Genomic DNA, 26670 nt, shown 5'->3' on the forward strand with positions numbered 1-26670 from the left:
ACCATTTATTAGGCTATTACTAAGGATCATATGGGCCTCCCCAGTGGCACTGGTGGTAAAGAACCAGCCTGCCAATGCAGGAGATGCAGGAGTCATAGGTTTGATCCCTGGGTTGGGAAGATTCCCTGGAGGAGGGCATGGCAACCCACTCCAGTATTCTTGCCTGGAGTATCCCCATGGACAGAGAAGCCTGGTGGGCTACCGTTCATAGAGTCATGAAGAGTCAGACATGACTGAAGCAACTAAGCAAGCAGGCATGCACACGTGGATCATACACTGTGTGAGGAATAACAACATCTTCCTATAACCAACCCAGAAGGAAGTATTATTTTCCCCATGTTAGATGGGAAAACAGACTTTCATGAAGTTTAAGTAACTTGTCCCAAATTACACACAAGTTAGCCATGAAGCCTAGATTCAAATCTAATTTTCTGTGACTTCAAAATGCATGCTTATCATGCTGCCTTTCATCAGGCAAATAGAAAGCCATAAAGAGATATGAGGAGTGGAGTAAAATCTTTGCCTTGCGTTTTCACACACCATTTCACTCACCATTATGAGTGACAGATTACCCAAGAGGATGAATGTTAGATCTTAGCAGCAGCTGGATTCCAGATCTGGAACTCAGGATAGGTTTGTAGATTTCTTGGGTTTCCCTGGTGATTCAGATCATGAAGAATTTCCTTAGGATGCAGGAGACCCGGGTTCCATCTCTGGGTCAGGAAGACCCCCTGGAAAAGGGAATGGCTACCCACTGTAGATTCCAGAGCTGGAATGTCCAAGACAGTGGCTATTAGCCTCATGAGACTATTGAGTGCTTAAAATGGGACTTGAATCAAAATTACATGGAAAAATATCAATAACTTCAGATATGCAGATGGCACCACCCTTATGGCAGAAAGTGAGGAAGAGCTAAAGAGCATCTTGATAAAAATGAAAGAGGAGAGTAAAAAAGTGGGATTAAAACTCAACATTCAGAAACCTAAGATCACGGCATCTGGTCCTATTACTTCACGGCAAATAGATGGGGAAATAGTGGAAACAGTGACAGACTTTATTTTGGGGGGCTCCAAAATCACTGCAGATGGTGACTGCAGCCATGAAATTAAAAGATGCTTGCTCCTTGGGAGAAAAGTTATGACAAACCTAGATAGCATATTCAAAAGCAGAGACATTACTTTGCCAACAAATGTCCGTCTAGTCAAGGCTGTGGTTTTTCCAGTAGTCATGTACGGATGTGAGAGTTGGACTATAAAGAAAGCTGAGCACCGAAGAATTGATGCTTTTGAACTGTGGTGTTGGAGAAGACTCTTGAGAGTCCCTTGGACTGCAAGGAGATCCAACCAGTCCATCCTAAAGGAAATCAGTCCTGAATATTCATTGGAAGGACTGATGCTGACGCTGAAACTCCAATACTTGGCCACCTGATGCAAAGAGCTGACTAATTTGAAAAGACCCTGATGCTGGGAAAGATTGAAGGCAGGAGGAGAAGGGGATGACAGAGGATAAGATAGTTGGATGGCATCACCGACTCAATGGACATGAGTTTGAGTAAACTCTGGGAGTTGGTGATGGATAGGGAGGCCTGGTGTGCTGCAGTCCATGGGGTTACAAAGAGTCGGACAGGACTAAGTGACTGAACTGAACTTAAAATGGGACTAGTCCAAACTAAAATGTGGTCGAAGTGTAAAGTACACACTGGATACTGAAAGACATGGTACATATAAAGGATGTAAACTATTTCAATAATAACTAATTAATTACATGTTAAAATGTTCATTATGGCTATTCTGAATTAAAGTATGTTGATGTTCCTTTTTTTAGTATTAAAAAATTAAAGTATGTTAATGTCCACATAGATTTTAATGGTTTTTAAAAAAACCAAATTTGCTACTTTAGAAAAATAAATGCACTGCATTTTTAGCAATATGATCGCCACAGACTCTGATTGCTCAGTCCACACATAAGTAGTAGCTGCCTTCTATGGCGATACGGCTTCTCTGCACTAATTCCCATCAGGCTGAAAAACATTAGCGTGGGTTAAGCAAAGACCGAATTGTTGCACAAAGGAACATTTACTCATCAGATCCCACTGATCTCTTCTGTGCCCGTTTCCTGGGCGACCTTCTTGGTGAAGCTTTATTGATTTGGTTCAGAGTTTCCTGAGGAATCCAGCTCATGTCAATGTTGTTTTGACTCAAGGTTCCCATCTCTACCTTCTGAATGCACCTCTTGCACTTTCTAGATTCCAGGAGCTGATGAAGGCCAACGACAACCAGCAGCCCGAGAGCAGCCAGGAACATGTGAAGTCAAGTGGGCATTAGAAAGCATCACTATGAACAAAGCTAGTGGCAGTGATGGAATTCCAGTTGAGCTATTTCAAATCCTGAAAGATGATGCTGTGAAAGTGCTGCACTCAATATGCCAGCAAATTTGGAAAACTCAGCAGTGGCCACAGGACTGGAAAAGGTCAGTTTTCATTCCAATCCCAAAGAAAGGAAATGGCAAAGAATGCTCAAACTACTGCACAATTGCACTCATCTCACACGCTAGTAAAATACTGCTCAAAATTCTCCAAGCCAGGCTTCAGTAATACGTGAACCGTGAAATTCCAGATGTTCAAGCTGGTTTTAGAAAAGGCAGAGGAACCAGAGACCAAATTGCCAACATCTGCTGGATCATCGAAAAAGCAAGAGAGTTCCAGAAGAACATCTATTTCTGCTTTATTGACTATGCCAAAGCCTTTGACTGTGTGGATCACAATCAACTGTGGAAAATTCTGAAAGAGATGGGAATACCAGACCACCTGACCTGCCTCTTGAGAAACCCATATGCAGGTCAGGAGCAACAGTTAGAACTGGATATGGAACAATAGACTGGTTCCAAATAAGAAAAGGAGTATGTCAAGGCTGTATATTGTCACCCTGCTTATTTAACTTAAATATGCAGAGTACATCATGAGAAACACTGGGCTGGAAGAAGCATAAGCTGGAATCAAGATTGCTGGGAGAAATATCAATAACCTCAGATATGCAGATGACATCACCCTTACGGCAGAAAGTGAAGAGGAACTAAAAAGCCTCTTGATGAAAGTGAAAGAGGAGAGTGAAAAAGTTGGCTTAAAGCTCAACATTCAGAAAACAAAGATCATGGCATCTGGTCCCATCACTTCATGGGAAATACATGGGGAAACAGTGGAAACAGTGGCAGACTTTATTTTGGGGGACTCCAAAATCACTGCAGATGGTGACTGCAGCCATGAAATTAAAAGACGCTTACTCCTTGGAAGGAAAGTTATGACCAACCTAGATAGCATATTCAAAAGCAGAGATGTTACTCTGCCAACAAAGGTCCATCTAGTCAAGGCTATGGTTTTTCCAGTGGTCATGTATGGACGTGAGAGTTGGACTGTGAAGAAAGCTGAGTACCGAAGAATTGATGCTTTTGAACTGTGGTGCTGGAGAAGACTCTTGAGAGTCCCTTGGACTGCAAGGAGATCCAACCAGTCCATCCTAAAGGAAATCAGTTCTGAATATTCACTGGAAGGACTGATGCTGATGCTGAAACTCCAATACTTGGCCACCTGATGCGAAGAGCTGACTAATTTGAAAAGACCCTGATTCTGGGAAAGATCTCCTCTAGGAGTTGGTGATGGACAGGGAGGCCTGGCGTGCTGCGATTCATGGGGTTGCAAAGAGTTGGACACGACTGAGCGACTGAACTGAACTGAAGTGAACTAATGCTCCTTTTACTTTTTGTGTACTGGCTACTAGGAAAACTAAAATCACATATGTGACATGCATTTTAACTCTCTTGGACATTGCTATTCTTGTTTTCTCATAAAGGAGCCTCATGAAATGTGTAAAGGGTCACAGAAGGCACAGCCTAGAGAAATCAGTCAAGGGAAGAATCTTGTGAATATTGAGAGAAGCCTACATTTAGGTGCCAGGTAAAGATAGAGGAGATGGCAAAGGAGACTATAGAGTGATCCAGGATTACAATATCAAGATGGAAACTTGGTCATAGATTGCAGAAAGGCCAGGGATGATGTCAACAGAAAGAGACTGATAGATTTGCCAATTAGGAGGTAATTTGCTTTTAAGACTTTTCATAGAGTATTTCTGGTAGAATCTAGATTGAAAAAGGGAATTGGGTGGGACTCAAGATACATTTTTAAGGATAAAGATGATGTGAACATGTTTATAATTTTAGAGGAGGGGAAGAGATTAAAGGGGCTTCCCAGGTAGCACTAGTGGTAAAGAACCTGCCTGTCAATGCAGGAGATGTAAGAGATGGGTCAGGAAGATTCCCTGCAGGAGGGCATGGCAACCCACTCCAGTATTCTTGCCTGGAGAATCCCATGGACAGAGAAGCCTGGTGGACTACAGTCCATAGGGTTGCAAAGAGTCGGATATGACTGAGAGAGACTTAGCACACATGCACAAAAGATTAAAAATTCAAAAGGAAGAGGAGATTGATGACATAGTAAGGGTTTCCCAGGTGGCACCAGTGGTAAAGAACCTTCCTGCCAATGCAGGAGACACAAGAGATGGGTAAGAATGATCCCCTGGAGGAGGGCATGGCAACCCACTCCAATATTCTGGCCTGGAGAATCCCATGGACAGAGGAGCATGGTGGGCTACAGTCCATAGAGTTGCAAAGAGTAGGACATGACTGAAACAACTTAGCACACACACACACCTGTTTTATAAAACCAACTTGCAAAGGAAAGAATTCAGGATACTTTTTCTCTGATGCCACAGGGAAGGAAAGGAAATTCACAGATTTCACATGATTTTATTTCCTATATTCTCTGAAATGAACAAGATGAGGCTATAGTCTGAGAGTTAGAAGATTGAGGGTGAATTTGAGAGCTTGAGAAAGGCCTGGAAAAGACACAGTAGCATGTCTTCACTGTGGAATAATAAAAGCTCAGAAAATGAACAGTGAAGAGCCAGTGGAGTTTGGATAGCATAAATATTCAGCGGCATGGCTGACACAATGATATTGTTTCTGCCAACAGAGCTAAGTTTTCGTAGGTTAACACAAGATTCAAAATTGACCAAGTAAATGTGATTGAAGGATAAGGGGCCTCTTCTCTTTCTTATGTGAAAATAATGAAACTTATAGAACAGGATGCCCTGGTTGTATAAAGCTTTCAAAGTGAAGAGGGAAAATTTAGGAAGAGGAAGGGAAGCAGTAGCGATTGTGCACCATATACACTTTGCCAGTCTGGGGACTAATCTTATTGGTATAAAGCAGGGCCAGGGTCAGTACAATTCAGTTCAGTCACTTAGTCGTGTCTGACTCTTTGTGACCCCATGGACTGCAGCACACCAGGCCACCCGGTCCATCACCAGAGTTTACTCAAACTCATGTCCATTGAGTTGGTGATGGCATCCAACCATCTCATCCTCTGTCATCTCCTTCTCCTCCTGCCTTCAATCTTTCCCAGCATCAGGGTCTTTTCCAATGAGTCAGCTCTTTGCATCAGGTGGCCAGGGTATTGGAGTTTTAACTTCAGATCAGTCCTTCAATGAATATTCAGGACTGATTTCCTTTAGGAAGGACTGGTTGGATCTCCTTGCAGTCCAAGGGATTCTCAAGAGTCTTCTCCAACACCACAGTTCAAAAGCATCAATGCTTTGGTGCTCAGCTTTCTTTATGGTCCAACTCTCACATCCATATATGACCACTGGAAAAACCATAGCCTTGACTAGACAGACTTTTGTTGGCAAAGTAATGTCTCTGCTTTTAATATGCTGTCTAGGTTTGTCATGACTTGTCTCCCTAGGAGCAAGCATCTTTTAATTTCATGGCTGCAGTCACCATCTGCAGTGATTTTGGAGCCCCCCAAAATAAAGTCTGTCACTGTTTCCACTATTTCCCCATCTATTTGCCATGAAGCGATAGGACCAGATGCCATGATCTTAGGTTTCTGAATGTTGAGTTGTAAGCCCACTTTTTCACTCTCCTCTTTCATTTTCATCAAGAGGCTCTTTAGTTCTTCTTCACTTTCTGCCATAAGGGTGGTGTCATCTGCAAATCTGAGGTTATTGATATTTCTCCCGGAAATCTTGATTCCAGCTTGTGCTTCATACAACCCAGAATTTCTCATGATGTACTTTGCATATAAGTTAGATAAGCAGGGTGACAGTATACAGCCTTGACATACTCCTTTCCCTATTTGGAACCAGTCTGTTGTTCTATGTCCAGTTCTAACTGCTGCTTCCTGACCTGCATATAGATTTCTCAAGAGGCAGGCTCAGGTGGTATGGTATCCCATCTCTTTAAAAATTTTCCAGAGTTTGTTGTGGTCCACATAGTCAAAGGCTTTGGCATAGTCAATAAAGCAGAAGTAGATGTTTTTCTGGAACTTTTTTGCTTTTTCGATGATCCAACAGATGTTGGCAATTTGAACTCTGTTTCCTCTGCCTTTTCTAAAACCAGCTTGAACATATGGAAGTTCATGGTTCACGTAGTGTTGAAGCCTGGCTTGGAGAATTTTGAGCATTACTTTACCAGCGTATGAGATGAGTTCAATTGTGCAGTAGTTTGAGTATTCTTGGCATTGCCAAAGAATGACTCTGTAAGACAGGGTCTCAGCTACTGGAGATTACCCATATCACCAAGTCAGAAGAAGCAAGAACAAATATGGATTTTACTCCATTGTTATGAGGCTCTTGCTCATCTTTATGGGATTCCAGCCTGCTGCCTATCCTATGAACTTTAGGTCAGCAACAGACACAAAGACAGCCTCCTGTTTACCTAGTTTCACAAGCTAATTACCTGTAATTAATCCTCTGATTTGTAATATAAATATATAAACTATATTCCTACTATTTCTTCTCTAGTTGAATTCTGACCGAACCAGAAGTAAATGTCTAGAAATGATGGCAAATCCTGCAGTTTATTTGTTCATTATTTTAAACTGAAGTATAAATGACTTAATAATACTACATAAGCTTGAGTGTTCAAATAGTTATTTGATATTTTTACACATCATGGAATGATCACCACAGTAAGTCTAGCTCCCATCTGTCACCACACGAATTTACCACAATATTACTGACTATACTCCCCATCCTGTACATTACATCCTGTTGACTTATTTTACAACTGGAAATGTGTGCCGTTTAATCCCCTTCACCTATTTCACTCACCCAGCACATATCCTCCAGCAAACACCAATTTTTTTCTCTATTATCAATGAGAAAAAATATTATCTATTTTCTCTATTATTGTTTGTTTTGCTATGTCTGTTCTTTTATTTTTAGATTTCACATATGAGTGAAATCATAGGCATTCGTCTTTCTCTGACTTATTTCACTTAGCATAATACCCTTTCATTTTATTGCAAATGGAAAGATTTCATTCTTTTGATAGCTGAGTAATACTCCATTGTATATTTATATACCACATCTTTTTCACTTATCTATGGATGAGGATTGAGATTGCTTCCATATGTTTGCTCTTATAAATAATGCTGCAATGAACAATTAAGTGGACATATCTTCTCAAGTTAGTGTTTCCACTCTTCCTGATGAATATCCAGAAGTGGAATTGCTGAACTGTATGGTGGTTTGATTTTTACTTTTTGAGGAACCTCCATACTACTTTACATAGGGTCTATACTAATTTATTTTCCCACCAACAGGGCAAAGGGTTCCCTTTTCTCCACATCCTCACCAACACCTGCTATTTTTTGTCTTTTTTACTATAGCCATTCTGATAAGTATAAAGTGGTATCTCACTGTTATTTTGATTTGCATTTCTCTGATAATTAGTGATACTGAACATCTTTTCATGTGCCTACTGTCCATCAGGATGTCTTCTTTGGAAAATGTCTATCCAGGTCTTCTGCCCAGTTTTTAAATCAGTCTATTTGTTGTCTGATATTGAGTTATATGAATTCCTTATATATTTTGGATATTAACCTCTTATCATTTGTAAATATCTTATCCAATTCAGTAAGTTGCCCTTTCATTTTGTTGATGATTTCATTTGCTCAGTAAAAATGTTTAGTTTGATGTAGTTCCATTTTTTTTATTTTTGCTTTTGTTGCCCTTGCCTAGGGAGACACATCCAAAAACTTATTACTAAGACCAATGTCAGAGAGCATACTACCTGTTTCCTTCTAGAAATTTAAGATTTCAAGTCTTACATTTAAGTCTATGATTTATATTGAATTTATTTTTGTATATGGTGTGAGAAATTGATCTAGAATGGGGCAGGGGAGCCCAGGGCATGCAGTGCCAGGGCTGCCTTGGGGGAAAGGTTATAGCTGGTGTGGGCCAGGGCAATGTTGCACTCTGGGGCAGCCTGACAAGTTGGCTACCCTGCCTGGACTGTGTTCCCACTGGCACTATCAAGGCAGAGGAGGACTGCAAAGCATAGTATTCCCCGGCATCTCCAACTCTGGAGAGAATTCCAGCAGTTCCCTGCCCACTTGGCATCCATTTACTATGGTTAATAAATGGATTTAGTGCACATGCAGTTCAGAAGCCTTCAAACCACTGTTTTTCACTGTTTCCCAGGGTGGCTGAGTCTGCACACAAGTCTCTCAGCTATATCCCTTCCTCCTGTAGGCTGAAGGCTGAGGGATAGAGTTCCCATTGATATCATATCTCTGAGTCTCCTACCCATCTCTATGTGTTTCCTCTATCTTTTTTTGTGCAAAAGGTGTTCAATAAGCCCTCAGCTATTTTTCAGGAGCAACTGCTCTTTACATAGATGTAGATTTGGTGTATCTCTGGGAGGAGATGAGTTCAACACCTTCCTACACTGCCACCTTGAACCAAAACCCAATTAATTATTTATTCATTTCTCCATTTATTCCAAGTGCCAAAATCATATTTCATATAAGAAAATGGTCTTGACAACTTTTCATTAAAACAATAAGTGAATATAACTGTCTGAATGGTGCAGAGTGGGGGTTCAAGGCAGGGATGGTCATTCTGCCTGGTTTGGATTTCAAAGGAAAGCTTCATTGAGATTGTTGTCTATTGTTTAGAAGGTACATTTGAGAAAACCAATCACTTCCTTGGACCCCAAGATATTAAATAAGCAAAAGGAAAGACTGATGCTTGGAAGAGATTTTTAGAAAATGATGTAGGCACCTAAGTTTCAGAACTGTAATTCCACTTCAAACATCACTTACTCGTGATCCATCATTTCAAATCCACTCATTCTCCCATATTTCATGAGCAATAATTTCCTAAAATCCTCAAAGACAAATCTCTTTAGTATTCTCTACTCTTTTTCCCCCCCATTATTCCAGCATCATTAGGCATCCTGTCCCCTGCCACTGCCTCCCCAGCTGGCCAACAAATTTTGCTAAGTCTGCTTCCAGACTATCTGTTGCATGAAGTTTCTCCTTTGAAACTCTGCTGCTGTCACTGTCATAAATAAGACTACCACTGTTTCTCAATTACACATTTTCATGAGCTTTCTAATGGATATTTCTGCTCCCAGAGTTCCTACAAAATAAATCATATCCAGTCACTCTTCTGCATAACTGTTGCTGAATTCCTTCCAGAAACATTTCAGTCTCTATCATAGTAACTTTTCAATCAAGGCTCTGACAAGCATTTTCTACATCTCTCATCATTTCTCATTATCTATCGCTACCAGATTTCTTCCAGTCAGTCCTAAACAACATGCCTTTCAGAACTCTGTGGCTTCTGCATGCAATAATCCTCTGGCTTAGAATGTCCTTTTATCCCTTCTACTTATGATAAGTTCTTTCTAATTCTTCAAGACAGGTTCAAGTTCTCCATTAGGCAGTCTCCTTCTTTGGTGTTCCAGAGCGCTGCATGCTAACTTCCTCTCTAACACAGGTTCTGCATTAAACAACAATTATCATTTTACACAGATGCTTCTCACTGCTGCACTGTCATCTGCTTAAGGCTATGACAGCCACATACTGGTAATATTCTGGCTGTACATAGAAAAGTCTTCAGAAATTTATTAATAAATAAATTAATTAAAATCACAGAGAACCATATTTCAGATGAAGGTTTACAATTATTTACTGCTCAGGCCCTCAGGCTAGTCTACAGAAATCTGTTTAATCCGTACTGTAGTTAGAATACAGTGGTATAAATAAACTGGCCACATATTGCATTCTAGAACTTTGAATGCAAAACTGGATGCTTGGGGCTGGTGCACTGGGATGACCCAGAGGGATGGTATGGGGAGGGAGGAGGGAGGAGGGTTCAGGACGGGGAACACATGTATATCTGTGGCAGATTCATTTTGGTATATGGTAAAACCAATACAATATTGTAAAGTTAAATAAAATAAAATTTAAAAAAAAGAAGAAAAAAAAGAAATTAACCTATGTAAGATAAAGCAAATATTGATAATTCATGAATGCATTTATCAGTTAGGCTTACATTCCTTATTGCAGTGGAAAACCTTGAAAGCAAATCAACAAAAATTACTGTGACTAAAATTTTTCTTTCAATACTCCAAGTCAGACAATAAAGTGAAAATAAAAATCTCTTTAAAAAAAAATAGTATTTCAGCCATTTAATGAGTTAGACTTATATTATTGGCTGACCCAGGAAGCCAGTCAAAATGTATACCATTATTTCTATTAGGAAGCATATTCTTCAGTTCATAGGAATAAGGGAATATAGCCACTCAGAAATAAGGGCACTCCAGCTGTAGCCAGGCAATCTGCTAGGTAAATGGGAAGACGTGGAGAACAGAATGCAAAAACAGTTTTTATGTTCCCTTCACAAGGCAAGGCTGCTGAACCTTGGGCATACAATGAGAAATTAAGCATGTGGTTTCAGGAGTATGACTTCCTCACCACCATACAGATCATCTTCAGCTACATCAGAGGAGGAGACTTGGTATTCACAGAACAGCTTGTGCTCTTTTGAATATCCCTTTCTTCCCATGCATTCTAATGTTGTTTGTGAAATTTCTTTACACGTGGATATTTGTAATCCTGGTTACTGATATTTTAGGGAGCTCCTCTGAATTATAAACTAACAGTGAAATTCTTTTTCACTGAATAAAATTCTCCTGAACTATCTCAATAACAACATTTTTCAAACTTTGGTTGAACGTCTACCATGTATTAGCCAATGTACTACACACTAGGGATAGAAATAAATGATTAATATTATCAGGAACAAATCATCAGTCAACAAAAATTTACCTTACATGAAGTAATATGCAGAAGTGACAAAGATAGACTATTTCTGCCCTCACAGAGTTTATATGTTAGCAGGAAAAAAACTGTATATAATTATAATGTGATATATATATATATATCATATATCTCCATATATATATATCTCCATATATATATATATCTCCATATATATATATATATATATATCCAATAATTCAATGAGTTTAAAACACAGAAAGGTAGTTCCTAATTAATATGTGGGAGAAACACAGACAGGAAGCATAGTTGTGACAGACAAGTTAAATTATTCTTGCCTTTGATATTAATGTCTTTGACATAAATAACTTTCTTTGCAGCTACATTGCCTTGATAGGCTACTCAAATTCTGGAGAATATTAATCCTCTCAACGTGGCCAAGTGTTAAGAAAATGACTGTGAAAATAACTTGTAAGATAAAGTACCCACATTACAAGTATTTCTTCATAGTATAACTTCTACCTAATAGCCATTGACAGCTTGGCAAAATCAGTTGGAACAAGTATTAGAAATAATGAATTCCTGAGAAGGTTTGGTACTGCAGCCCCCCAAACCTCATTTGTGGGGTCACTGTTCCTTTCTCCTGGATTCTGGTACACACAAGGTTTTGTTTGTGCCTTGCAAGACTCGGTTTCCTTGGGAATTCTCAATCCTTTAGACAGATCCCCATGTTGGAAAATCTGTACACATGGGCATCACCAGTCGCCAATTACAAAATCAGATTGATTATAATCTTTGCAGCTGAAGATGGAGAAGCTCTATATAGTCAGCAAAAATAAGACCGGGAGCTGACTGTGGCTCAGATCACCTTATTGCAAAATTCAGACTTAAATTGAAGAAAGTAGGGAAAACCACCAGGGTATTCAGAAAGTGAAAGTGAAAGTCATTCAGTCATGCCCAACTCTTTGCAAACCCATGGCCTCTACAGTCCATGGACTTCTCCAGGCCAGAATATTGGAGTGAGCAGCCTTTCCCTTTTTTCAGGGGATCTTCCCAACCCAGGGATAGAACCCAGATCTCCTGCATTGCAAGCAGATTCTTTACCAGCTGAGACACAAGGGAAGCTCAATTTAGGTATGACCTAAATCAAATCCCTTATAATTACACGCTGGAAGTGACAAATAGATTCAAGAGATTAGATCTGATAGACTGAGTTTCATATGACTCAGTCTCTGTCTATGGTTGAAACTCATATGACTGAGTTTCAACCATAGACAGAGATGCATTACATTGTATAGGAGGCAATGATCTAAATCATCCCCAAGAAAAAGAAATGCAAAAAGGCAAAATGGTTGGCTAAGGAGGCTTTACAAATAGCTGAGAAAAGGAGAAGCAAAAGGAAAGGGAGAAAAGGAAAGATATATTCAAAGGAAAGTTCCAAAGAATAGCAAGGAGAGATTAAAAAATGCCTTCCTAAGTGAACAATGCAAAGAAACAGAACAAAACAGAAGAACAGGCAAGACTAGAGATGTCTGCAAGAAAATAAAAGATACCAAGAGAATATTTCATGCAAAGATGGACACAATAAAGAACAGAAATGGTATGGACCTAACAGAAGCAGAAGATACTAAGAAGAGATGGAAAGAATACACAGAAGAACTATACAAAAAATATGTTAATGACCCAGATAAACACAATGGTGTGAGCACTCGCCTAGAGCCAGACATCCTGGAATATGAAGTCAAGTGAGCCTTAGAAAGCATCACTACAAACAAAGCTAGTAGAGGTGATGGAATTCCAGTTGAGCTATTTCAAATCCTAAAAGATGATACTGTTAAAGTAATACATTCAATATGCCAGCAAATTTGGAAAACGCAGCAGTGGCCACAGGACTGGAAAAGATCAGTTTTCATTCCAATCCCAAAGAAAGACAATGCCAAAGAATGCTCAAACTATGACACAATTGCACTCATTTCACATGCTAGCAAAGTAATGCTCAAAATCCTTCAAGCAAGTCTCCAACAGTATGTGAACTGAGAACTTCCAGATGTACAAGCTGGGTTTAGAAAAGGCAGAGGAACCAGCGATCAAATTGCCAACATCTGTTGGATCACAGAAAAAGCAAGAGAATTCCAGAAAAACATCTGTTTCATTGACTATGCTAAAGCCTTTGTGTGGATCACAACAAACTGGAAAATTCTTAAAGAGATGGGAATACCAGGCTGCCTTACCTGTCTCCTGCAAATCTGTATGCAGGTCAAGAAGCAACAGTTAGAACCAGCTATGGAACAGACTGGTTCCAAATTGGGAAAGGAGTACATCAAGGCTGTATATTGTCACCTTGCTTATTTAATTTATATGCAGAGTACATCATGCAAAATGCCGGGCTGGATGAAGTACAAGCTGGAATCAAGATCGCAGAGAGAAACATCAATAGCCTCAGATATGCAGATGACACAACCCTTATCACAGAAAGTGAAGAAGAACTAAAGAGCTTCTTGATGAAAGTGAAAGAGAAGGGTGAAAAAGCTAACTTAAAACTCAAAATTCAAAAAACTAAGATCATGGCATCCAGTCCCATCACTTGGGAAAGAGATGGGGAAACAGTGACAGACTTTATTTTCTTGGGCTCCAAAATCACTGAAGATGGTGACTGCAGCCATGAAATTAAAAGATGCTTGGTCATTGGAAGAAAAGCTATGACAAACCTAGACAGCATATTAAAAAGCAGAGATAATACTTTGCTAGCAAAGGTCCATCTAGTCAAAGCTATGGTTTTTCCAGTAGTCATGTATGGATGTGAGAGTTGGACTGTAAAGAAGACTGAGCGCTGAAGAATTGATGCTTTTAAACTGTGGTGTTGGAGAAGACTCTTGAGAGTCCATTGTACATCAAGGAGATTAACAAGTCAATCCTAAAGGAAATCAGTCCTGAATATTCATTGGAAGGACTGATGCTGAAGCTGAAGCTCAATACTTTAGCCACCTGATGCAAAGAGCTGACTCTTTAGAAAACCGTGATGCTGGGAAAGATTGAAGGCAAGAGGACAAGGGGGTGACAGAGGATGAGATGGTTGGGTGGCATTGCTGATTCAACGGACATGAGTTTGAGCAAGCTTCAGGAATTGGGATGGACAGGGAAGCCATTTGCAGTCCATGGGGTCACAAAGAGTCAGATATGACTGGGCGACTGAACAACAACAAAACCTCATTTGTACTTGGATTCATCTGGGCTTCAATGGTGGTTTAGACAGTAAAAAATCTGACTGCCATGTGGGAGAACTAGGTTTGACCCCTGAGTTGGGAAGATCCCCTGGAGAAGGGCATAGCCACTCATATTCTTGCCTAGAGAATCACCATGGACAGAGTAGCCTGGTGGGGTACAGTACATGGGGTCGCAAAGAGTTGGACACAACTGAACGAATAAGCACAACACAGTTCTAATGTCCTATTAGTAATCTTTACGAAATTGAACTTTGACATTACACCATCACCTCACATTGACAGTATTAATAAGACACTGCCTTTTAAAGCTTTTTATTAAGCTTATTATTATACCTATAAAGCTTATTATGATACCCATTATTATGTGAAAATCATTGCAGATGGTGACTGCAGCCATGAAATTAAAAGACACTTACTCCTTGGAAGGAAAGTTATGGCAAACCTAGACAGCATATTCAAAAGCAGAGACATTACTTTGCCAACAAAGGTCCGTCTAGTCAAGGCTATGGTTTTTCCAGTGGTCATGTATGGATGTGAGAGTTGGACTATGAAGAAGGCTGAGCACCGAAGCTTTTGAACTGTGGTGTTGGAGAAGACTCTTGAGAGTCCCTTGGACTGCAAGGAGATCCAACCAGTCCATTCTGAAGGAGATCAGCCCTGGGTGTTCACTGGAAGGACTGATGCTAAAGCTAAAACTCCAATACTTTGGCCACCTCATGCGAAGAGTTGACTCATTGGAAAAGACCCTGATGCTGGGAGGGATTGGGGGCAGGAGGAGAAGGGGATGACAGAGGATGAGATGGCTGAATGGCATCACCGACTCGATGGACGTGAGTCTGAGTGAACTCCAGGAGTTGGTGATGGACAGGGAGACTTGGCCTGCTGCGATTCATGGAGTCGCAAAGAGTCGGACACGACTGAGCGACTGAACTGAACTGATTATTATTTGAATGTAGTTGAAGCTATGGTTCAGAACACCACTCTTGCCCCCTTTAGGAGACTACGCATGCAAAATTTCTCACTAACAGAAATAGTTCAACTTCTCTGGAGCAACTGTCTTTGACACCCTGAATCACATAACTGGTTCTGGTTTCCTCTTTGCTATGTCTGCTAAAAGTCAAATTTGTTGCCTAATGTTGGCAACTGGGAGAACATGACTTGAGGGTTGACCTCATGCCACAGTTTAACTCATTTTTAATAAAACTGCTTTTTTTTAAACAATGCATTTCTTTTCTTTAGCTGTTCATATTGCTTATTCTTTGAAATCTTCCTGAAATCTTTTTTATTGAAAAAAAGGAGGAGTAAATGATTAAATAAAAATAAATATCAAATAATTGTTCATTGAGTATTTACTATATTTACAAAGAATTTACAAGTGGGATGCTGTCTTATTAGTCCTTCAGACACATGTTTTACAGCTATGGGAAACAGAAACATGTGGTTAAATGGGTGATCTCAAGCTAAATCTAATCAGACCTTGGATGAGCTCCTTTATCTGAATTGAGTGACTAGAAGAATAATTCAGGATGTTAGCAGTTGGGATTAAGAATTTTCAGGTCTACATAATAACCATGGTTGGTAAGAAAGGAATGATATTCCCAGGAGAAAATTTTACCCTGAATAAAGACTCTGGCTTCTATATTTGGCTTAAGCATTTGCTAATGTTTAAAATGATCAATCTAAAATAAGCGTAAACAGTAAATGTTTTAGTTCCTTAGATAGGTATATTGTAATTGTCATTTGGGGGGCTCCAGTATCTTATAACTATTTTCAGATTAAAGCAGTTGTTCTCAAGGAAGAGTAATACCTGGAGAGACTTTTGGTTGTCATAGCTGGAGGGGGTGGCAGTACTGATATCTAACTGGTAGAGGTGATAAATGATGCTAAAGTTGTTACAATGGACAGGACAGCCTTCCCCCCACAACAAAGAATTAACTGGTCCAAATGTCATTAGTGCTGAGATTGAGGAAACTTGGGTTAAAGTTACATGCTGTAATGTAGAATTTTCAGTTTTTAACCAATGACTAGTGTGTTTAAAACAATGTAAAACTTTTTTTTTTAATTTTATTTTATTTTTAAACTTTACATAATTGTATTATTTGAAAATGAAAACAAAAACTACTGCTGACTTTCCTTAATATCAGAGGCTCTTTGTAATTTATTTATTTCTCTATACCCAACATCGCATAAGGCCTGGCCCACAAACGCTTGTTGAAAGAAGGAGTGAATGGATAATCAACTCCCATTACAAAGCATGCTGCTGATTTCCACCCTGAAGGGAGCTGGCCTTTATTCTGTGCAGGATGTAACAGTCTCACTGTTCAACTTCCACACCGAAAGCCCTTTGTGTATGATCTTCAAATGGGGACATAGAAAACAAAGGTGAATGTTGTACAAGACTGTAAAAGTTTAGATCTCAAATGCCGATGAAAGAAAATACTATGCCTACCACATATAGACATTTTAGAGTTAGATCAGAAGGAAATGAGAAGATGCCCTTAACATTTGCCAGAAAACTTACTTAAGAATAATTTTCACTGTGGCGTTGCAGACTCTGACACTAGAATAAAAATTTTTGCACTGTACATAATGGATGCAAAGAAAAGTAGATCAGATATCCTTTCCTCAAGGATTTTATAGGCCAATGTTTATGAAGAATGCAAGTCTAGCTAGTGGGTATTTCTTAGGTGCTTTTTTGTAATTAAGTGATAGACACACAATGCTGGACATGTTCTTATTCTCTATGGATTTTCTAATTTAAGTTTAGAAACACTTTTATTTGAATGTAAAATAGTATATATCCTGCCTGAATTTTACCTTTTCAATAGAGTCATATCAGTTACCACCAAAATAAATCAATGAAATTTCTGGGGTACAAAGGAAAAGCTCATTACCTCACAGTTACATATTACACACTCTTAGAAATCTGACTTGTGAATTGAATTGTCCAAAATAATATAATTTTTCAAAAGCCATTCTTCTGTAATTATCCAGATAACACATAAATTACATCTTTTCAAGTGTTCGAAACAAAGTTTTTGATTCTATTATACATATGGCTAAGAAACTGCTGCTGCTAAGTCACTTCAGTTGTGTCCAACTCTGTGCAACTCCATAGCTGGCAGCCCACAGGCTCCCCCGTCCCTGGGATTCTCCAGGCAAGAACACTGGAGTGGGTTGCCATTTCCTTCTCCAATGCATGAAAGTGAAAAGTGAAAGTGAAGTCGCTCAGTCGTGTCTGACTCTTAGCGACCCCATGGACTGCAGCCTACCAGGCTCCTCCGTCCATAGGATTTTCCAGGCAAGAGTACTGGAGTGGGGTGCCATTCGCCTTCTCCAGCTAAGAAGCTAAATGATGTTTAATTTGTTTTAAAGCTAAAAACAAATCTCCTCTGGTACCTGTCACACCCAATAATTAGTTTCAGGCTTATTTGCACAGGTGACTCCCTACCTGGTGGAAATGACATGGTGAGTAGGTGATGATGGTAAAGCCACCTGAAAAGATTACACTCCTAAGGTTAGCTCTCCAAACAGTTCCACATTTGATGAAAGCCATGTAGACAACAGGACAGATACTTTCAGCTCTGTGGTAAGAAAGCACAGCAGAAATCTAAAAGATTCCAGTAATGTCTTTCTAATACCCTATAATGTTATGAAACTTGATTACTCACTATGCTGTATTACCATGCCCATGTCACAAATAAAGTTCATATTTTTTCTCATCTCTCTTTTGTGATCATTTCACAAAATTAAAGGGTTGGAAGAGATGCTTATTTTCCACCATTTAACTAGACTCTGTTACCCAATTATGATGTGACTTATAAGAACCATTTCAAAGTGTTACACCCATCATCAGACAGCATTAGATATTAATATTTAATGCTTAAAAAATTCACAAGGTTTGCAATTTTTTGACAGGTACTGAGAATAACAGATAGCCCACGTGAATTGCTTTTTACTTAATTGGTGGAAAGTTGCTTTACAATTTCATGTTGGTTTCTGCCGTACAAAAACACAAATCAGTCATAACTTTCATTTCTTGTTCCCTTACATGATTAAGATAAAAGTATTCCTCCTTCTCCACTCTTTTCTGGGGGTGCTTTTTGGGTTCTTTAAAGAATCTGAAAATCACTTTAATTAAATGATAGGATGAAGGAGGAGTACAGGGGTTTGTATCAAGATCTGACTGAGTGTCAGGCACAGTGCTAGGCTTTTTGTAATATACTATGTCATCTATGTTTCCCAGGTGGCTCAGTGGTAAAGAATCCATTTGCCAGTGCAGGAGATGCTGGTTCAATCCCTGGTTCAGGAAGATCACCTGGAATAGAAAAATGGCAACCCACTCCAATATTCTTGCTGGGATAATTCCATGGACAGAGGAGTCTGGCGAACTACAGCTATGAGGTTGCAAAGAGTCAGATATGACAGAGCAATTGAGCACAGCACACAGGCACATGTCATCTAATGTCTAAAACACCTGTGATTTGTATTATTATCTCTATTTTATAGAGGGCTCAGAAAAGTTAGATTCAAAGTCATGCAGCTAGCAAGTGGCATAAGCAGGCTTTTCCGTCAAACCTAGGTCAGTCTTCCAACTCTATGTCTAGTGCTTTTCCAGTGACAACCCCCACATAGAAACAGGTCATCAGGATACCTCATTATGACCTATACGCTGATAATCTAGAACATATCACCAAGGGAATGGTCAGAACCACTCTAATATGGTCATCATGCATAATTCTCATTTATTGTTGTTGTTCAGTCACTAAGTCATACCTGACCCCATGGACTGCAGCACACAAGGCTCCCCTGTTCTTTGCTATCTCCTGGAATTTGCTAAAACTCATATTCATTGAGTCAGTGATGCCATCCAATCATCTCATACTCTGCTGCCCCTTCTCTTTTTACCTACAATCTTTCCCAGCATCAGGGACTTTTTCAATAAGCCAGCTCTTTGCATCAGGTGGTCAAAGTATAGGAGCTTCAGCATCAGTCCTTCCAATTCATATTCAGGGTTGACTTCTTTTAGGATTGACTGATTTGATCTCCTTGCAGTCCAGGGATTCTCAAGAGTCTTCTCCAGCACCACAATTCAAAAGCATCACGGCTAGTGCTCAGCCTTCTGTACAGTCCAACTGTCACATCTGTACATGAATACTGGAAAAAAACATAGATTTGATTATACAGACCACTGTTGACCTCTTTAACATGTGATGTCTTTTTTTTAAAAATGATGTCTCTGCTTTTTCATATGCAGTCTAGATTTGTCATAGCTTTCTTTCCAAGGAGCAAGCATCTTTTAATTTCATGGCTGCAGTGATTTGGAACCCAAGAAAAGAAAATCTCTCACTACTTCCACTTTTTCCCCTTCTATGTGCCATGAAGTGATGGGACCAGATGCCATGATCTTAGTTTTTTGAATGCTGAGTTTTAGTCAGCTTTTTCACTCTTCTCTTTCACTTTCATCAAGAGGCTCTTTAGTTCCTCTTCACTTTCTGCCATTAGAGTGATATCATCTGCATATCTGAGGTTGTTGATATTTCTTCCAGCAATTTGATTCCAGCCTGTGATTCATCTAGCCCTGCAGCATTCTGCATGATGTATTCTGCATATCTGCTTCCACAACCAGAGCAGATAGGCAGAAACCTGTATGTAAGTCAAGAGGCAAAAGTCAGAACCCTGTATGGGAACAACTGATTGGTCCAGAATCGAGAAAGGAGTACAACAGGGCTGTCTGCTGTCACTCTGTTTAACCTATATGCTGAGCACATCATGAGAAATGCCAGGCTGGATGAGCTGCAAGCTGGAATCAAGTTACGTGGGGGAAACATCAACAACCTCATATATGCAGATGATATACCACGCTAATGGCAGAAAGCGAGGAGGAACTAAAGAGCCTCTTGATGAGGGTTAAGGAAGAGAGTGAAAGAGTCGGCTTAAGACTAAATATTAAAAAACTAAGATCATGACATCCAGCCCCATTACTGCATGGCAAATAGAAGGGAGAAAGGTGGACACAGAAAGTAGTGACAGTTTTCCTCTTCCTAAGCTACAAAATCACTGATGATGGTGACTGCAGCCAGGAAATCAGAAGACAATTGCTTCTTGGCAGGAAAGCGATGACAACTTAGTGTGTTGAAAAGCAAAGATATTACTCCACTGACAAAGGTCTGTATAGTCAAGGGTATGGTCTTCCCAGAGGTATGGTTGTGAGAACTGCACCATAAAGAAGGTAGAACACCAAAGAACTGATGCCTTCGAACTGTGGTGCTGGAGAAGACTCCTGAAAGTCCCTTGGACTGCAAGGAGATAAAACCAGTCAATCTTAAGGGAGATCAACCCTGAATAGTCACCAGAAGGACTGATGCTGAAGCTGAAGCTCCAGTATTTCGGTCATCTGATGCAAACAGACAACTCACTGGAAAAGTCCCTGATGCTGGGAAAGATTGAGGGCAGAAGGAAAAGAGGGTGTCAGAGGATAAGAGGGGTGGACAGCATCACTCATGCAATGAACATGAACTTGAGCAAACTCTGGGAGATGGTGAGGGACAGGGAGGCCTGGTGTGCTGCAGTCCATGAGGTCACGAAGAGTCAAACATGACAGAGTGACTGATTGACAACAACAGTAGTTCTACATATAAGTTAAATAAGCAAGATGACAATATACAGCCTTCTCATACTCCTTTCCCAAATTTGAACCAGTTAGTTGTTCCATGTCCAGTTCTAACCATTGCCTCTTGATCTGCATACAGATTTCTCAGGAGGCAGGTAAGGTGGTCTGAAATTCCCATCTCTTTAAGAATGTTCCATAGTTTGTTGTGATCCACACAGTTAAAGTCCTTAGTGTAGTCAATAAAGCAGAAATAGATGTTTTTCTGGAATTCCCTTGCTTTCTCTATGATCCAACAGATGTTGGCAATTTGATCTCTGGGTCCTCTGCCTTTTCTAAACCCAGCTTGTACATCTGGAAGTTCTCAGTTCACGTACTGTGGAAGCCTAGCTTGAAGGATTTTGAGCATTGTCTTGCTACCATGTGAAATGAGCGCACCTATATGGTAGTTTGAACATTCTTTGGCATTGATCTACTTTGGGATTGGAATGAAAACTGACCTTTTCCAGTCCTGAAGCCACTGCTGAGCTTTCCAAATATGCTGAAATATTGAGTGCAACACTTTAACAGTAGTATCTTTTAGGATTTTAAATAGTTCAGCTAGAATTAAGTCACTTTCACTAGCTTTGTTCATAACAATGCTTCCTAAGAACCACTTGACTTCACACTCCAGGATGTCTGACTCTAGGTAAGTGACTACATCATTGTGGTTATCATGGTCATTAAGACCTTTTTTGTATAGCTCTTCTGTATATACTTGCCACCTTTTTAAAATCACTTATACTTCTGTTAGGTCCATAACCCTTCTGTCCTGAATCATACCCATCCTTCCAAGAAATATTCCTTTGGTGTCTTCAATTTTCTTGAAAAGATCTCTGGTCTTTCCCATTCTATTGTTTTCCTCTATATCCCTGAATTGGTCATTGAAGAAGGTCTTCTTATTTTCTCTCCTTGCTCTTCTCTGGAACTATATTAATTGGGTATATCTTTCCCTTTCTTTCTTGCCTTTTGCTTCTCTTCTTTACTCACCTATTTTCAAAGCCTCCTAGACAACCACTCTGCCTAACTGCATCCTTTTTGGGGGGATGGTTTTGGTCACTGACTACTGAAAAATGTTATGGACCTCCATCCACAGTTCTTCAGGCATACTGTCTACCAGATCTAATTCCTTGAATCTGTTCATCATCTCCATTGCATAATCATAAGGGATTTGATTTAGGTCATACATGAAAGGCCTAGTGATTTTCCCTACTTTCTTCAATTTAACAGAATTCAATTTTTCAACAAGGAGCTCATCATCTGAGCCACAGTCAGCTCCAGGTCTTATTTTTGCTGACTGTATAGAACTTCTCTGTCTCCATCTGCAAAGAATATAATCAATCTGATTTCAGTATTGAGCTTCTGCTGATGGAAGAGCATGTTTACTATGACCAGTGTGTTCTCTTGACAAAACTCTGTTAGCTTTTGCCTTGTCTCATTATATACTCCAAGGCCAAACTTGTCTGTTACTCCAGGTATCTACTGACTTTTTACTTTGCATTCCAATCCCCTATGATGAAAAGCACATCTTTTTTTTGGTATTAATTCTAGAATGCCTTATAGGTCTTCATAGAACCAGTCAAATTCAGCTTCTTCAGTATTAGTGGTTGGGGAATAGACTTGGATTATCGCAGTGTTAAATGGTTTGCACTGGAAATGAACTGAGATCATTCTGTCATTTTTGAGATTGCACCCAAGTACTGCATTTTGGATCTCTGAAAAATCCAATGATCATTGGATCATTGAAAAAGCAAGAGAGTTCCAGAAAAACATCTATTTCTGCTTTATTAACTATGCCAAAGCCTTTGACTGTGTGGATCACAATAAACTGTGGAAAATTCTGAAAGACAAAGGAACACCAGACCACCTGACCTGCCTCTTGAGAAACCTGTATGCAGGTCAAGAAGCAACAGTTAGAACTGGACATGGGACAACAAACTGGTTCCAAATAGGAAAAGGAGTATATAAAGGCTGTATATTGTCACCTTGCTTATTTAACTTATATGCAGAGTACATCATGAGAAATGCTGGGCTCAAGGAAGCACAAGCTGGAATCAAGATTGCTGGGAGAAATATCAATAACCTCAGATTTGCAGATGACACCACCCTTATGGCAGAAAGTGAAGAACTAAAGAGGCTCTTGATGAAAGTGAAAGAGGAGAGTGAACAAGTTGGCTTAAAGCTCAACATTCAGAAAACGAAGATCATGGCATCTGGTCCCATCTCTTCATGGGAAATAGATGGGGAAACAGTGGAAACAGTGTCAGACTTTATTTTTCTGGGCTCCAAAATTACTGCAGATGGTGCTTGCAGCCATGGAATTAAGAGACACTTACTCCTTGGAAGAAAAGTTATGACCAACCTAGACAGCATATTAAAAAGGAGAGACACTACTTTGTCCACAAAGGTCCATCTAGTCAAGGCTATGGTTTTTCCAGTGGTCATGTATGGATGTGAGAGTTGGACTATAAAGAAAGCTGAGTGCCGAAGAATTGATGCTTTTGAACTGTGGTGTTGGAGAAGACTCTTGAGAGTCCCTTGGACTGCAAAGAGATCCAACCAGTCCATCCCGAGGGAGATCAGTCCTGGGTGTTCATTGGAAGGACTGATGTTGAAGCTGAAACTCCAATACTTTGGCCACCTGATGCGGAGAGCTGACTCATTTAAAAAGACCCTGATGCAGGGAAAGATTGAAGGCAGGAGGAGAAGGGGACGACAGAGGATGAGATGGTTGGATGTTATCACCGATTCAATGGACATGGGTTTGAGTGAACTCTGGGAGTTGGTGATGGACAGGGAGGCCTGGTGTGCTGCAGTTCCTGGGGTCACAAAGAGTAGGACACAACTGAGCGACTGAACTGAACTGAACTGCATTTTGGACTCTTGTTCACTATGAGAGCTACTCCACTTCTTCTAAGAGATTCTTGTTCACTGTAGTAGATATAATGGCCATCTAAATTAAATTTACCCCTTCCCATCCATTTTCATTCACTGATTCCTAAGATGTTAATGTTCACTACTGCCATCTCCCACTTGACCACTTCCAATTCACTTTGATGCATGGATGTAAGGTTCCAGGTTCCTGTGCAATATTGTTCTTTACCACATCGAAATTTACTTTCACCACCAGGCACATCCACAACTGAGTGTTGTTTCTGCTTTGGCCCAGATGTTTCATTCTTTCTGGAGCTATTAGTAATTGCCCTCTACTCTTTCCCATTAGCACACTGGACACCTTCTGACCTGGGGGGCTTCCAGTGTCATATCCTTTTTGCCTTTTCATACTGTTCATGAAGTTTTCTCAGCAAGAATACTTGAGTGGTTTGCCATTCCCTCCTCCAGTGAACCATGTTTTGTGAGAACTCTTCATTATGACCCATCTGTCTTGGGTGACCACCTGCAAAGTATGGACTCATAGCTTCATTGAGTTACGTAAGCCCCTTCACCAAGATAAGGCTGTGATCTTTAAAAGCATTCCAGGTAGAATACAGAAGTTCATATAGGAAAACTTCTCCCAGAAAAGAGAAGGCCTATGGGAAATGATTATGTATGAAAATTCTCTGATTGAGATCTACAATTAAAAAGGAAATGTAGTAGTAGAGTCTCTTGATGAATTCTGGGAGAATTCTGGGTCTTATTGAATTCAGGATCTTATTGAAATTCTCATCTCAAGGTTCAACTTGATCTATATTCAGAGTCATTATTTAATTTAATCCTTCTGAAAGAGGTACTATGATTATCTGTGTTTTTAAGATTATCACAAAAAAAGCCATATTTAAAATTATTATTTTTTTAATTTAATTTTATTTTTAAACTTTACAAAAAAGACGCTTACTCCTTGGAAGGAAAGTTATGACCAACTTAGATAACATATTAAAAAGCAGAGACATTACTTTGCCAACAAAGGTCCGTCTAGTCAAGGCTATGGTTTTTCCAGTGGTCATGTATGGATGTGAGACTTGGACTGTGAAGAAAGCTGAGCACCGAAGAATTGATGCTTTTGAACTGTGATGTTGGAGAAGACTCTTGAGAGTCCTTTGGACTGCAAGGAGATCCAACCAGTCCATTCTAAAGGAGATCAGTCCTGGGTGTTCTTTGGAAGGAATGATGCTAAAGCTGAAACTCCAATACTTTGGCCACCTCATGCGAAAAGTTGACTCATTGGAAAAGACCCTGATGTTGGGAGGGATTGGGGGCAGGAGGAGAAGGGGATGACAGAGGATGAGATGGCTGGATGGCATCACCGACTCGATGGACATGAGTTTGGGTAAACTCTGAGAGTTGGTGATGGACAGGCAGGCCTGGCGTGCTGCAATTCATGGGGTTGCAAAGAGTTAGACATGACTGAGCAGCTGAACTGAATTCAACTGAACTGAAAATTAAGTCACTTTTCCACGGTCACACAGCTAAACCTCTATCACACCATAAAAATCTTTCCCTTCAACTTTTAATATTTTTCTGGAGTTTCCAAAACATTTCTTTCCATTAGATCATTTTCACATTGTCACCCTACGGTTCTGCACTGTACTTTGCTTCATGGTAGCAAACTTTCTCATCAACTCCACTTCCTTAAATTCTCCCTCCTGCTCTTATATCTCTCAGTCTGTTCAATGATTCCACAGAATGATTCCTTGAGCAGTACTGCCTAATTAAAAAGCTCTTCAAATCCTTCTCTTCCATAAGCATTTTCCATCAACTTGCAATAAACACTGGTATTTCACTTATTGTAATGTGTACATTTTGATTCACAGACATTCTCATATTAATAGAGACAAAATGACACTTATATCCTTATATGTTAATGTAATAAATCTCTTTAACATGTGAACACTGCATTCACTTTGTTATTTTTGAGGCCACAGTTTCTAGAGGCCAGTAATTATGTCTGATAACAAAATCTGGTACAAAGCCCATTAGGCTCCTCATTTGAGGATGATAATAAATATGTCAAATGGCAAACTAGAACACATTTATCTGATAGGTGGAGTCCCAGTGACAATGATCTATTCATTAAGCATTTATTTGGCCCCTATTATGTTTTAAATCCTGTGCTAAGTGTTCATGTGCTCTAAAGTAAAACATTAATTAAAACCACATAACTTATTTGGTTTGGTTCTTCCCTAAGTTGAGTGTGATTACAGGTATGGCTTCCTAGGTGGCTCAATAGTAGGGGGCCCCCTCCCAGGGGGCCAATGCAGGAGACACAGTTTATCCATCAGTCCGGAAGATCCCCTGAAGGAGGAAATGGCAACCCACTCTAGCACTCTTGCATGGAAAATTCCATGCAAGGACAGAGGAGCCTGGCGGACTACAGTCCATGGGGTCTCAAAGAGTCAGACACGACTGAGAAACTGAGTGCACATACACACACACACACACACACACACACACACACAATAAATATGCCAAATGGCAAACTAGAATACATTTATCTGGTAGGTGGAGTCCCAGTGATATTGATCTATTCATTAAATATTTATTTGGCATTTATTATGTTTAAAACTCTGTGCTAAGTGCTCATGTGCTCTAAAGTAAAACATTAATTAAAACCACCTAAATTATTTGGTTTGGTTCTTCCCTAAATTGAGTGTGATTATAGGTATGTCGCTGAAGAATTGATGCTCTCGAACTGTGGTGTTGAAGAAGACTCTTGAGAGTCCTTTGGACTGCAA

The sequence above is a fragment of the Bubalus bubalis genome, chromosome 15 (genome assembly GCF_019923935.1).
Source record: "Bubalus bubalis isolate 160015118507 breed Murrah chromosome 15, NDDB_SH_1, whole genome shotgun sequence".
Lineage (NCBI taxonomy): Eukaryota > Metazoa > Chordata > Mammalia > Artiodactyla > Bovidae > Bubalus > Bubalus bubalis.